This window comes from Pseudorca crassidens, chromosome 1 (genome assembly GCF_039906515.1).
Source record: "Pseudorca crassidens isolate mPseCra1 chromosome 1, mPseCra1.hap1, whole genome shotgun sequence".
Taxonomy (NCBI): domain Eukaryota; kingdom Metazoa; phylum Chordata; class Mammalia; order Artiodactyla; family Delphinidae; genus Pseudorca; species Pseudorca crassidens.
Window position 1 is genome coordinate 27944038 of NC_090296.1, and position 12031 is coordinate 27956068.

Sequence of the window (12031 nt, forward strand, 5' to 3'; positions counted from 1 at the left end):
TATGTACATGAAAGATAATAGTCTTGCATTGTCCTTTCTTGTAATGTCTTTTCTCATTTTGGCATTAGGGTAATGCTGGCCTCATAGAATGAGTTAGGAAATGTTCTCTCTGCCTGCATTTTCTGGAAGAGGTTGTAGAGAGCAGTATCATTTCTTCCTTGAATGTTTGGTAGAGTTCACCAGTGAAATCATCTGAACCTAGTGCTTCCTTCTTTAATAGATATACCTATTCAAACTATTTTTCCTTGTGTGGGTTTTGATAGTTTGTGTCTTTCAAGGAATTGATCCATTTTATCAAAGTTATCAGATCTGTGAGCATAGAGTTGTTCATAGTGTTCATTATCATCACTTTAATGTCCATGGGATCAGTAGAGATGACACCTCTTTTGTTTCTAAATCATTTGTGTCTTCTCTATTTTTTTCTTGTTTAACCTGGCTAGAGTTTTATCAATTTTATAATATCAAGGAACTAGTTTTTGGTTTCATTGATTTTTCTCTATTGTTTTCCTGTTTTTCAATTTCCTTGATTTCTTCTATTATTTTTTCTGCTACTTGCTTTACGCTTAATTTGCTCTTCTTACTCTAGTTTCCTAAAATGAAAACTTAGATCAATGATTTTAGATATGTCTTCTTGTCTAATATATGCATTTAATGCTATAAATTACCCTCTAAGCACTACTTTCACTGACCACACACATTTTAATAAGTAGTATTTCCATTTTCAAATATTTTCGAGTTTCTCTTGAGACTTCTTTGGCCTATGTGCTATTTAGAAGTGTGTTGTGTAATCTCCAAATGTGGATTTTCCAGCTATCATTCTGTTGATTTCTACTTTAATTCCACTGTGATCTGAGAACATATTTTGTATGATTTTTATTCTGTTAAATGTATTAGGTGTGTTTTATAGGTCAGAATGTGGTCTGTCTTGGAGAATGTTCCATGTCATCTTGAGAAGAACGTGTATTCTGTTGTTGAGGATTGCGTATTTCATAAATGTTGACTAAATCAAGTTGGTTGGTAGTGCTATTCAGGTAAGCTATATCCTTACTGGTATTCTCCCTGCTTGATCTATCAGTTACTGAAAGAAAAGTGCTAAAGTCTCCAACTATAATAGTGGATTCATCTGTTTCTCCTTGAAGGTCTATCAGTTTTGCAATATGTATTTTGATGCTCTGTTTTTAGGTGCACACAAAGGATTGCTGTGTCTTCTCAGACAATTGACTCCTTAATCAGTTCATCTCTTTATTTCTGATTTTTTTTTGTTCTGATCAGCTTTGACTGAAATTAATGTAGCTATTCCAGCTTTCTTTGATTCATGTTAACATGGTATATCTTTCTCCATCCCTTTACTTTTTTTTAAATTTTATTTATTTATTCATTTTTATTTATGGCTGTGTTGGGTCTTCGTTTCTGCGCGAGAGCTTTCTCTAGTTGCAGCAAGCGGGGGCCACTCTTCATCGCAGTGCATGGGCCTCTCACTATCGAGGCCTCTCTTGTTGCGGAGCACAGGCTCCAGACGCGCAGGCTCAGTAATTGTGGCTCACGGACTTAGCCGCTCCGCGGCATGCAGGATCATCCCAGACCAGGGCTCGAACCCGTGTCCCCTGCATTGGCAGGTGGACTCTCAACCACTGTGCCACCAAGGAAGCCCCATCCCTTTACTTTTAACTTATCTGAGTCATGATGCTTAAGATCAGTTGTTTATAAACAACAGATAGTGGGTCTTGTTTTATTTTTGTGTTTTTTTATCCACTCTGACAACCTCTATCTTCTAATTTATATATTTATAGCATTTACATTTAAAGTGATTATTGATATAGTTGGATTAAATCTACCATGCTTGTAACTGTTTTCTACTTGTTACACTTGATCTTTCTTTTTCTTTCCCCTTTTTTTCTGCCTTCACTGAATGTTTAGCTGAACATTTTATATGATTCCATTTTATGTCTTCTCTTAGTATATCAATCACACTTCTTTTAAAATTTTTTAGTGGTTGCCCTAGAGTTTACAACATACAATTACAACTAATTTAACTCCACCTTTAAATAACACTATAGTACTTCACATATAGTACAGGATCCTTACAACAAATATTTCCAATATCTCCTTCCATCCCTTATAACATTGTTGTCATTCATTTCACTTATCCATGTGCCAGAGCCATCCAGTTATATTTTATATCAATGAATAATAAGAAAAATAAAATTTTATTTTACATCCATTGATTCCTTCTCTGGTGCTCTTCCTTTCTTTATGTACATCTGATCATACATCATTTCCCTTCTCCCCTGAAAAACTTTTAAGATTTCTTGCAGGATTGATCCACTGGAAGTATTTTCCCTCAGTTTTTGTTTGTCAAAAAAAAGGCTTTCTTTTTCACTTTTGAAGGATAATTTCACTGGATATAGAATTCTAAATTGGTGGTGGGGGGGGTGGTTTCTGATACTCTAAATATTTCTTTCCACTCTTTTCTTGCTTGCATTGTTTCTGACAAGAAATATTCTATAATTATTATCCTTGTTCCTCTGTAGGTAAAGTGTGTATCACCTCCAGCTTCTTTCAAGATTTTCTCTGTGTCTTTGATTTTCCCCAGTTTGAATACCGATTTGCCTAAGTGTAGATATGTTTAGTGTTTATCCTGCTTGGTGTTCTCTGAGCTCCTTTGATCTGCAGTTTGAAGACTGTCATTAATTTTGGAAAAGTCTTGGCCACTATTACTTAAAATATTTCTTCTGCCCTGTTCTCTCTTTCTTTTCCTTCTGGCATGCCAATTATATGTATGTTATACCTTTTGAAATTGTTCCACTAATTCATGGATGTTCTGTTTGTTTTTTTCCTTTTTTCTCTCTCTTTGCATTTCAGTTTGGGAAATTTCTTTATTTTGTTTTGCTTTAAGTGTACAAAATATTACTGTTGACTAAAAGTACAATGTTGTGCAGCAGATCTCCAGAGCTAGTTCATCTTGCTTGACTGAAACTTTTTGCTCTCTGATCAGTAACTCCTCATTTCTCCCTCCTCCCAGGCAGTAGCAACCACCACTCCACTCTTGACTCTAAGTATTTGACTATTTCAGTCTGGGAAATTTCTACTGACGTATCTTCAAGCTCACTGATACTTTCCTCGATCAGTCATCATCAGTCTGCTGATGAGTCCATCAGAAGCATTCTTCATTCTTTTGCAATGTTGTTTTTTTTTTTTTTAATTTCTAGAATTTCCTTTTGATTCTTTCTAAGAGTTCCCAAATCTCTGCTTATATTATCCATCAGTTATTGCATGTTGTCTAATTTTTCCATTAGAGCCCCTAACATGTTAGTTATCTTAAATTCCCTGTCTGATAATTTCAGAATCTGTGTCATATCTAAGTCTAGCTCTGATGCTTTCTTTGTTTTTTTGTTTTTTGTTTTTGTTTTTTTGTGGTACGCAGGCCTCTCACTGCTGTGGTCTCTCCCGTTGCGGAGCACAGGCTCCGGACGCACAGGCTCAGCAGCCATGGCTCACGGGCCCAGACGCTCCGCGGCATGTGGGATCCTCCCAGACCAGGGCATGAACCCATGTCCCCTGCATCGGCAGGCGGACTCTCAACCACTGCGCCACCAGGGAAGCCTTCTTTGTTTTTTTACGTCTGTTTTTTACCGTCTTTTAGCATGCCTTGTAATTTTTTGTTGAAAGCTACGCATGATATACACAGTAATAGGAACTGAGTGAAAAATCTTTATGTTAATCTGGCTAAGAGTTGGGCTGTGTTTAATGTTGGGCTGTAACTGTAGGTGCCAGAGGCTTCAGATTTCTCTAGTGTCCTTGTTTTTGTCTCTTCCATTGTCTTTGGGCTTCCCTAAGAACGTGTCCTTAAACGGAGTCTTCACCTTACAGTTCATTCGGCTGTAATTCACTAACATCACACAGGAGCCCTGTTGATGTGTTGGCAAAGTGTGAGGAGAGGAAGTGTTATATAATCCTATGATTTAAACTCAGTCTTTTAGTGGATCTGTGCCTCTGGGCTGTGACCTTCACAAATGTTTCTTAGCTTTCTCCTTCCCTTTAGGTGAGACAGGAAGGCTAAAGGGGGCTGGAGCTGGGTAAACACACTTCCTCCAGGTAGGCTAAGGCTCTGGCAAAGTATTTTCCCCAGGAGAGTAGTCCTTTGTTATAGAGAATGCTCTGAATGATTACTTTTCCTCTCTCCCTGTCAGAATCACAAGGGGCTCTTCACTGTGAGAATCTGGCAGTTCCTGGAGGTAAAACCCACAAGAGTGTGGGGGTCCCTAAGTCTGTGGCCCCCAAGAATTTCTCACTCTCATGATAGTCCACATTCAATCTCTAGCAATTTGTCAAATTATCACTTAAGTGTTCTCACCAGTTTATGGCTCTAGCAACATCTGCTCCAGGTAAGCTGATCACAGCTGTGTTCCTCCGTATTCACATGTCTCTACAGATTTCAGAGTGATGATTTGCCCTGCAACCCTAATTCTGTGAAGAATTCAAGAAAAGTCATTGATTTTCAGTTTGAATCACTTTTTCTTGTTGTAAAGACAGGAATGACAACTTGTAAGCTTTTTACATGCTAATTCCAGAAGTCTATTGGAGTTTTTTTTTCAATAAAATTATATAAAGTTCAAAATACATAGTAATCTGGGCCTACTTCGTGTGGGTCAAGTTATCCAATACACAAGATCATAAGGGTGACAGAGTACTCTGGTAGAAAAGGCTAAATCATGTTCCAAATACTCTACTAAACAAAGCAAAGAAGCATGCATACATTTTTAAAGCCCATCAAAATGACAAGTTTGGGCACCAAAGTTTTAACCCTTTAGAACAACTTATCCCTCTGGGGTTCAAAATAGCTGAGGTTACAAAGGCTAAAAAGTAACTGAATAAAGAGATTCTAAATCAGGTTGAAGTCCTCCCTTCCTTTCCTTAGTTATTACTTAAGAAAACAACCATAGTATAGAAATTTATACATAAATCAGGCTCCATGTGAATGGTCCCTGGACCGTATTCCTTCTGGTATCAGGAGGTTGGGTGCCCAGTCCATTCCCTTAGGGATAGGTGTCCAAATCTGCTCTGACCTGGAAATCTCTGCTTGGTTCCTTCTCTCTCTGAGAGGCAAAACTAGCCTCTCAGAATTCCCCCAGGTATCCTGGGAGCTGGGGTAGCTGAAACAAAAGTGCCATAGCCAATGTGCTAATGAATTCTTGAAGTGGCCTAGTGGAATGAGGTTACAGGGGGGTGTTGGAAATGTTCCTTTCTCTCTTTTCTTTAAAAAAAAAAAAAGGCCTTTCTTTTTGTAAAGGGGTATACACACACACACAGACACACATACCCCAGGCCTCTAACTGGAAAAAACTTTCACTTTCCAACCGCCCCCAAATTACTCAAGGTAATTTTCCCATCTCTGAGATCTCAGAATGGTCAGGTTCTGGCCTGATTTCTGTTCTTTCCCTTCTGAAATCCAATCCCCTTTCTCAAAAATCAGTTGTTACTATTGGTCTCACTTGCATGGCATTCCTTCTGTTTGACATGTTAGTATCTTCACTTTCTTGTTGACTGAAAGCACCTCAAGAGCTGGGCCCACCTCTTATTCTTCTTATTAACCCTCCTATCTCCCAAAGCTCCTGGCATCCACGATACCTCACCCAAACACTCAACAAATGTTTATTATTTTCACTCACTCCTCCAATAATAATAACAGCTAACATATATTGGGCACTTACTATGTAACAGACATTGTTCTAAGTACTTCACATGGATGAATTCACATAATCCTTCTAAACAACCCTAGTATTATCCCCATTTGACGTATGGGGAAACTGGTGCAAAAGTTGGTTAAGTAACTGTCCACAGGTCACAAAGTCAGTAAATCATGGCAGAGCTGAGATTTGAACCCAGGTCTATATCTGGCTCCACAGACTATCTTCTAAATGACTTGACTCTATTGCCTCCCCCAATATGCATAAGTCCCTGAAATTATTTATCAATTTAGCCCCCGTTTGCTGTCATAGTAACAGAACAACTAGCTGGGGTTTAACTTTCCAGTGGGTAATTGTCTGTAATTGTATCATAAATGAGCTCCAAGGTTTGGCTCCCACCCAAGTAGTCTTTGCATCACTGGGAAGCCCTAGGTATGTATGGAAAATACAAAGGAAATAAGGAGCTGTAGTTGACTCCTTTTCAAATTTGAGAGCCAGGTTTTATAAACAAAAAACAAAAGCAAACTTATGACACTGGCGAAAAGCAAGAACATTGTGATAGTTGATTTTATGTGTCAACTTGACTGGCCAGAGAGCTGGTTAACCATTATTTCTGGGTGTGTCTGTGAAGGCATTTCCACATGAGATTAACATTTGAATCAGTGAACTCCCTAAAGTAGATTGCTGTCCCTGGTGTGGGTAGACCTCACCCAATCCACTGAAGGCTTGCATAGAACAGAAGGTAGAAGAAAGATCAATTTGTCCCTTTCCCTTCCCACCTGCCTGTTTGAGCTGGTACACACCTCTTGATATGGTCTCCTCCTGCCCTTGGACTGGGATTTACAACATCGGCTGCCCTGGTTCTCAGGCCTTTGGACTCCTACTGGAATTACAGCTCCCTTGGGTCTTACAGCAGATTGTGGTCTATAGCGTGATGTAGGGGAGAACTAGGGCAGCCCTGGCCTATAGGCCAATCACTTTGCTTTAACCCCGATCATCATCAGTTGGTTCTTTAGACCTCATTGGCCTGTTCCCTTTGTCTTTTTGTTGAAGCATACACATTTCCAGAAGAAAAGTCATGCATGGTGTACGCAAAAGGATCTCTTGATGTGGAGTAGGGAGACCCGCAGTCTAGCCCCAGCCTAGTCACTGTCTCTGTAGATAACAGAGGTCCAATATCCACACACCCCATTCCCTGTGAAAAAGAAGCAGGGTTAGACTTGCTTTCTCTGAGGACCCTTCCAGCAAAAAGAAACTGTGTTCTTTGATTCAGGTGTGGGTGGCCTCCCTGGACAGCCTTCCTCCTGGATAGGGCACATAACACAAAAACCTAATTAGATGCCTGGGATCCCAAGACTCTGTTGCCTGAGCCCTAGATTGCCACAGAGCTGGATCTGGCCAAGGGCAAGGAGAACTGGGTCTGTGGACACTGCCAGGCCTCAGCCAGTTCCCACAGCCCCACAGCTCCATATTAGCAAGGCTTTGTACTGGAAAGGTCCAAGGAGAAATTTATTGGTATAAACTGGAAGTTGGTTGGCCACGTTAAGAACTCAGCTTCCCCCTTCCCTTGGTCCCACTGGTTACAAAAGGAGCTTTGTCTGCCATGGGGCAGCCAATCCAGGATGTGACCACCAGACGGAATTCAAAACTTAATAGGCTGCAAAGTCTGCTCAGAAACACACAACTCCAAGCTTCTGCACCTCCAGTGCTGGATGCCCTCTACATTGATCGAAGTCATAGGGAGTGGGTCGGGCCTGGCTCTGAAGAGAAGGGCCTGAGATGAGGACCAGCTTGGGCCACGCTTCTTTTCCCATGTCTATCCTGAAAATGAACAAAAATGGCTGGGGATCGCACCCAGAAGAAATGGCTGGGTGAGTTAAGGGATTTCCCTTTCTCTGTGGTTCCCTCAAAGGTAATATTACAAGGAGCTGTCCAGGGTCTCACCTAGGTCAGGAGAGAGTATGGCGCATGAATGGGATGGGGAAAATCCTGTATTCGTAGGTTGCATCACCTTCCCTTCTACCCTCTCCCCAACCTCCTGCCTCACCTGGTGACCAGTTGGGATCCATCATACCTAAGACCTAACCTGTGAAATTGAGAAAAATCCATCTCTGGTACCCCACTACTCTGTGGATCCTCTTTGACCCAAGCCCTTTACTTTTAGGGAAACCACTTATTTGGTGGAGTTAAATCCCAATGGAAGAGATATTTGGTGGCAGAGTACTTTCCCAGGGGCCATAAGACCTCACCAAATAGGTGGTTTCCCAAAACTAAAGTTGGCCCTTCCATGGGGTATAGGTGGGGAGGGGCTGTTCATGGGGGAGGAAAGCTGCACTGGCAGGAGAGAGGAAAGAAGCAGTAGTTTCCTGGATCTCTGAAAATGTTGCCTAAGGCAGCCTGGATCCTGCCCAGCCTGCAAAAAGAGGGTCATTCACTGCTGTGGTTGCCCCAGCTGCATAGAAGTATTAAAAGGGTTTGGTCTGTCCACAGGCAGCCAGCCAAGTGTGTGGCCAAAACAACTCTAATATCCAGTAGAAAGGGATAAAAGCCAGAGACTGCTGGATTGCTTATAGCTGGAGATCGGGGGAGGATGTATGGTGGAGAGGGCACTTGAGAAGGGAAATGGGTTTGGACAAACAGACAGTATAGGAAAGGCTTTTCAGGCAGAGGGAACACAGAGGGTCAAGGTTCGATGGCTGGAAGACACAGGGGCTGGGAGAAGAGTTCGGCAGGGCACAAGTTACATGAAGGGAGTAATAAGAAATAAGTTTGAAAAGGTCAATTAGGATCCAATTATGGAAGGACGGCCTTGGGCCGTGCTAAAAAATTTGGACTGTATTCCATAGGCAGTGGGAGCATTTTAAGATCTTAGCCAAAAAGTGGCTTAATTAAGGAAATAAACCAAAAGTTGCTCAGCACCAAGGATCAGGCACTCTACAAATGTTATCGCATATAATCCCACAGTGATCTCATGAGGTACATGACATAATCCTCATGTTGTAGGTGAGGAAATTGAAGTACAAAGAGGTTAGAAACTTGTCCAAGTCACACAGCTAAATCCTCACATAAGTACAGTTGACCCTTGAGCAACACAGATTCTAACTGTGCAGGTCCACTTACGTGCAGATTTCTTTCACTGAATACGTACTACAGTACTACCCAATTGTTGGTTGAATCTGGATGTGGGGGGGCTGACTATAAAGGAAGCTTTATAACCACAGGGAAAGTTGGTGCCCCTATTCCCCACGTTGTTCAAGGGTCAACTATACTTGATATTTCCTTCTTGTACATGCTTTATGAATAAACTAAATGAGAATGTACTCCAGGAAAAGCGGAGTGAACACCAGGGCAATAAAAGGGTAATGTGAGAATACAAGAAATGGTGGAATTAACCCAGAAGTCAGCTGTTTAGCAAGTCTCAAAAGAAAATGGTGTCCAATAAAATGTCAGTGAGTCCCAAGGAAAAAGACTTCTAGAAGAACATAATGCATCCAAGACACACATAAAATAAGGAAAAACCTAGATGATAAAATTGAGACATGATGGCAAAGACCTAGCTTTCTTTGCCCAAAGAGAAAAAAGGAAGCAATCAAAAACTCAGGAAAAAACAAACCACTGAACAAGAAAGTTATGCTCCAAAAATGAGACAACATAAGAGGTAAGATGCATTTGAGCAAATGGTGGCACATAAAGTAAGAAAATCTATTGGATCCTGGGGCTAAGAATATTGTCCTTGGAGTGGCACTGGTGTCTGCCTTCGGATATACAGGAAAAGAAATGTGATCATTGACCGTCACCAGGCCCTGTGCCCATTCACCCACACAAAATACACTATTCCAGTTGCTGTTTATTGGTCTTCCACTTTTAGAACGGACCGTGAACAAAAAAGGGAAAAGGTCACTATGATTTTAGGACAGGATATAATGTTACCACACTTAACAATGTAGAAATTTTAAAATAGCTGATAGAAGAGGTGAGAGGGGAAGACTAGGATGGTGATGCTAATATCCTACCTTACAGGGTAAGGTGTCAAATACAATTGAGAGCTAATGAAACAAAGTTACCAATAGAGGAACTAGAAATAGTGACTGTATCAGTTAGAATTCAAGAAAAAAGGAACTGTTATGGGGAGTACACAGTCATGGGACCCGATTAAATCGTCTATGTAAGCCTACTGCACCAGCAGTGGAGAAGAAAAGATGCGAGCAAGGAAGAGGAAGGACAACCTGGAACCCACACGGACAACCTGAAACCTGTATCTGTCTCCATCTCCAATCGCCATGATGTGAGTGACTTTCATCATGGAGCTGCACATGTGTCCAGCCCAGGACACAGAAGAGCTGAAGGAAAGTTGGAAGGAGTGGAGGAACCTCGGGCAGCAGGCCAACAAGGTGAGCCACTTGTCAGTGACAGATGTGAGCTGCAATGGCACCTGGCCCTGTGCCGACCTTTAGAGAGTAAAAAAGGCTGTGGCCTCACTTCCACCTTCCAAATTTTGCACAAACGTCCTTCGTGGCTAACCCTAACTTGGAACCATGATGGGGAGGGAATTTTGGGAAATATAGTTCCTGCTAAGTTGCCAATGTATATACAAATTGATATCCTCTGAAAAACTGGGAGAGGGACAAGGACAATTGTTACAGGATTGGGTCCCTGGAAGCAGACATTGAGCTAGTTAGGGGCACATGATGTTTATTAGGATTGGCACCTGTGAAGAGTGGGACCTTGCAGGACTTTGGTCTTCTCCAAAACGTCCATTGGATATTTGGTCTACAGACATTTGGTCCATGACAAAAGGTCCTTGAAATTTGGTCCTAGCCAAAATAATCCATGAATAATCCATGAATGGTCCATGTCACAGGGCTTTTGACAGGACCAAATTTCAAGGACTTTATGGCATGGACCAAATGTCTCCGTGGATGTTTTAGACAGGATCAAATATGAAGGACATTTTGGTGTGGACAGAATGTCTGCTAACCAAATGGGAAGGAAGCAGTTTGGACAAAGGGACAAGTCAAACTACGATGCAGACTCTACAAAGCCTCCTGCCACCAGCCAGGAGCACCGAAGTGAGCGTTCACCATTTGAGTCCTGCATTGAGCGGAATGGCCTGACCTTATTCCCTCATGTGATGCACTGGATGCAGGCTGCCCCAGAAAGGGCATGGCCTGGGCGAGGGCGCTGTGTTACCTCTGAGGCTGACCCTAAAGGGGCTGGCAGCTGGTGGCTGTCTGCTGACCACTATTCACACGGCTGGTCTGCACGTTGGTTTTTGAAGGGAGCGCCTGGATGGCTCTTTTCTGCGTCTACCCAAGCGTACAGATGAACTAAATCCTGCTTTCTTCAAGCAGGGAAACAATAGATAAAGTTCCCTAAGGAACCACCAGGACACAGCAGGATTAGTATATTATATTACTCAGAAAGAAACTGGCAGAACCGAGAACGGCAACAGTTAGAAGCTGTTGCCTCCGGGAGACAAGACTGATTCCAAGGAGCAGTGCAACGGAGGTCTGCTTTAAATATAAGCCTTCTGTACTATTTTATTTTCCTAACCATGTGCATGTAGTTCTTCGATTAAATACTTGCAAATTTAAAATAAAATTTTGGGTTGTCTGATTCCACACTACATCCCAGAGTCATGCCCCAGGCAGGCCTGTTCCGAGTGAGCACACAGAACCTTCGCTTTCTCCGGAGGCACAGGCACAGCTGTGAGTGTCTGGCTGTGGCTTGGCAGGCGGTACCTGGCCCATCCATTCCCAAGGTGGGAAGCTGGCCAAGTCCTTCATCTCATGGCCTAAGTGGACTGGTGCCCGGGCCATGAGAGTGGGGGAAATACCAGCCCCCGCATTGTGCTGGATTGGGGCCCTCTCCATTTCCACTGGAGAACTGCTGAATTTGCCATCACCGAGAAGAGGAGTGCACTTTTGCATATCCGGGCCCCTCCCAAACCTTCACATCTATGATTCAGAATCCGAGGAGCAGAGCCTGACACCTGGAGAAGGTCAGCAGTCGGTTGGCACGGGAAGACCGGCTGGTCCAGTGTGAAGTACTCCTTGAAGGATGGCTGGACCAGTGGTTAATGTGGGAGGATCGCTTGGTCAGATGATGTCCCTTATTTTTTAAAAAACTTTTTTTTTTAATTTACTAATGGACTACAACTACTGTACAGGAAGTTAGGAAAATAAAGGCAGGTTGGCCATAACTCCACGTGCCCCCCAACTCAGTCATTACTTCCTTGCCATATTTTCTCTCACTTCATTCTCCTCTACATCCATCTTTATTTTTTTTTAATCTAGTGGTCATCACACTGTGCATAAATTTGGACACTTGCATCTTTTGCTAAA